The sequence below is a fragment of the Mus caroli genome, chromosome 1 (genome assembly GCF_900094665.2).
Source record: "Mus caroli chromosome 1, CAROLI_EIJ_v1.1, whole genome shotgun sequence".
Lineage (NCBI taxonomy): Eukaryota > Metazoa > Chordata > Mammalia > Rodentia > Muridae > Mus > Mus caroli.
This window is the reverse complement of record NC_034570.1, coordinates 20,051,832-20,055,413: the sequence shown is the minus strand read 5'-3', so window position 1 is coordinate 20,055,413 and position 3,582 is coordinate 20,051,832. Positions and strand designations below refer to the sequence as shown.

The 3,582-nt window shown below is 47.3% G+C and overlaps 1 pseudogene; it reads left to right on the top strand.

Annotated features, from left to right (window-relative positions):
* The first annotated feature begins 2,107 nt into the window (after positions 1 to 2,107).
* Positions 2,108 to 3,582, top strand: LOC110298832 (annotated as a pseudogene).

Genomic DNA, 3,582 nt, shown 5'->3' with positions numbered 1-3,582 from the left:
CCCACAGCTGAACAATGTGCAGAGATTGAGAGACCTTGAAACAGTCTTAAATGGATGTCTCCATCAAATCCCTCCCCTCAGGTCTCTGGAAATTTTGAAGAAGAGGAGGTAGAAAGATTTTAAGAGCCAATGGGGATGGAAGACTCCAAGGAAGCAGGCCTCCTGGATATGACAATATCAATACACATCTGACCTCACTGAGACTGTGGCAGCACACACAGAACCTCTATGGATCTAACCAGTGCTGAGAAGGAACGTGCACACAAGTCTTCATTTCTAAGTCAGAAGCTATCTTCAGTTGATACCTGCTCACAAAGGAAAATTAGTTTTCTCCATGGAGTCTCAGAGGGTAGCCAAACCACTCTTAAGGCCAGGCTTTATGCCCAGCAGTAGATGGTCAACACAAATCGAATTCAATGGCATTTTTTTTAGAGGTTTTCACATATGTTTTTATAGGGCTTTTTTTTTTTTTCACCTTACAGGTCTTTTGCAAATGTATTCTTGTTTCTAGTTTCGTCCATGCGGGATTTCTTTGTGTGGGAACATGTGTGTCTCTGCATCTATGTGTGTTTCTTCTGCTCTTTCATTGGCTCTTTTTCTTCTGTTCCTAAGCGTAATTGGCCTCGTGGTCTTCTGCTATGTCTTGAATCTCTGTTATCTCTTAGGCCATGTTACCTCGATGAAAAGAAAGGCCATTAATTCCAAAATAATCATTCTTCTATCAGCCATCTCTCTTCAGATCTGACAGAACTAATGGCAGCCATTTTAAAGAACCCAACTGGAAACATACAAGCTCAGCCTAGACGGAAGAACCTCAACTATGAGATTCCTGGGCAATAATAAATGATTACCATTTTCAACTACTGGACCTGGGGTTAGCTTATTACCCTGTAATAAATTACACTGGTGGACAGATTGAACATTTCCTGAGACGTAATCTACTAACGTTCTACTAGTGTTTGATCAGAAACCACTACCATTTGACTGACCTTGATGGAGCAAGTCAATCCTTTCTCTGAATCTTAAGACACTTGGACCGAGGTAGCACAATTCAATTCCTAAGTTCTATAGTTAGAATTTGAGATGCTTCTGAAGGGCTACATATTAAGTGTGTAGTCTCCAGCCATGGCACTACTGGAAGACAGTAGAAAATTCTAGAGTAGAGCCTAGAAAGAGACCAGATATCATGATTAGAGGGATGCTTTCAATGGGCTTGATAATTCCCAGCCACAGGAAGGTGAGCAGTTTGCTCTATCATGTATCCTCCAGCCAAAAAAGCACTGTCTCACCACCTGAAACCAACAAAGACAACTGTCCATGGACTGAAACCTGGATCATTGTGAGCCAAAATCCTCTTCTCTTTCTCACTAATTTTATTATCTTAGATATGTGTTACAGCAACAGAAAAGATGACTACCACACTGGACAAACAGCAGAGGTTTACTTCTCACAATTCTGGATGATGAGACATCCAAGATTAAGGCAAAAGTAGATCCATTGTAAAAGTTCTGCGTCATACAAAAAATGGAACAGAGACTGAAGGAAAGGCCATCTAGAGACTACCCCACCTAGGGATCCATCTCATCTTCAGACACAAACTCTGATACTATTGTTGATGCCAAGAAGCACTTGCTGATAAGAGCCTAGTATGGCTGTTCCTTGAGAGGTTCTACCAGCACCTCACCAATACAGATACTCACAGCCAACCACCTCACTGAGCCCGGAGCCCCAATGGAAGAGCTAGAGGAAAGACTGAAGGAGTTGAAGGGAATTGCAACTTCATACGAAGAACAATATCGACTAACTGGACAACCCAGAGCTCCCAGGGATTAAGCCGCCAACCAATGACTACACATGGAGGGATCCAGACACATATGTAGCAGAGGATGGCCCTGTCTGACTTCAGTGGGAGGGGATGCCCTTGGTCCTGTGGAGGTTTGATGCCGCATCATAGGGAGGGGGATGATAGAGAGGTGAGGCTGGAGTGGGTGAGTGGGTAGAGGAGCACCCTTATAGAGACAAAGGGGAGGGGTAAGAAGAGGTATGGGGACTCTGTGCGCCTGCTCCTCCTGAAGTACTCCTCTTCTACAGCTGTTCCGCAGTCACCGCTGCCATGAGGGAGATCATGCACCTGCAGGCTGGGCAGTGCGACAACCAGATTGGCGAGGTAATCAGTGAGGAGCATGGCATTGATCGCACTGGCACTTAACACGGAGATAGCGACCTCCAGCTGGAGCACATCAACGTGTACTACAACGAAGCCACCAATGGCAAGTATGTGCCCTGCGCCGTGCTCCTGGACTTGGAGCCGGGCACCATGGACTCGGTGTGTTCAGGGCCCTTCGAGCAGATCTTCAGACCTGATGACTTTGTCTTTGGTCAGAGTGGGGCTGGGAACAACTGGGCCAAGGGGCACTACATAGAAGGTGCAGAGCTGGTTGACTCGGTGTTGGATGTTTTGAGAAAGGAAGATGAGAGCTGTGACTGCCTGCAGGGCTTTCAACTGAACCACTCCCTAGGTGGGGGTACTGGGTCTGGGATGGGTACCCTCCTTATCAGCAAGATCCGGGAGGAGTACCCAGACAGAATCATGAATACCTTCTGTGTGGTACCTTCCCCCAAGGTGTTGGACATAGTGGTTGAGCCCTACAATGCCAGCCTTTCAGTCCACCAGCTGGTTGAAAACACAGATGAGACCTACTGTATTGATAATGAAGCACTCTATGACATCTGCTTCAGAACCCTAAAGCTGACCAGACCCACTTATGGTTACCTGAACCATCTAGTGTCCGCCACCGTGAATGGGGTAACCACTTGCCTGTGATTCCCTGGCCAGCTAAATGCTGACCTGCGGAAACTGGCTGTAAATATGGTGCCCTTCCCTTGCCTGCACTTCTTTATGCCTGGCTTTGCCCCCTTGACCAGCCGGGGAAGCCAGTAGTACCGTGCCCTGACAGTTCCTGAGCTCAACCAGCAGATGTTTGATGCCAAGAACATGATGGCTGCCTGTGATCCAAGACATAGGCGCTACTTGACCGTGGCTGCTGTGTTCAGGGGCTGCATATCTATGAAGGAGGTGGACGAACAGATGCTTAATGTCCAAAACAAGAACAGCAGCTACTTTGTTGAGTGGATCCCCAACAATGTGAAGACAGCTGTCTGTGACATTCCACCTCGGGGCCTAAAAATGTCTGCCACCTTCATTGACAACAGCACCGCTATTTAGGAGCTGTTCAAACGCATCTCAGAGCAATTCACAGCCATGTTCCAACGCAAGGCCTTCCTACACTGTTATACGGGTGAGGGCATGGATGAGATGGAGTTCACCGAGGCTGAGAGCAACATGAACGACCTGGTGTCCGAGTACCAGCAGTACCAGGACGCTACAGCTGAGGAAGAGGGAGAGTTTGAGGAGGAGGCTGAGGAGGAGGTGGCTTAGAGCTGTCTTAGTCACTAAAGCATGGGAGCAGTGTGAACTCTTTATTCATTCACAGCCTGTCTGCTAGCCATGTCCACTGTGCATTTGCTGTCCTGTGTCCTGACATCACTTGTACAGATACCACCATTAAAGCAATTCATAGT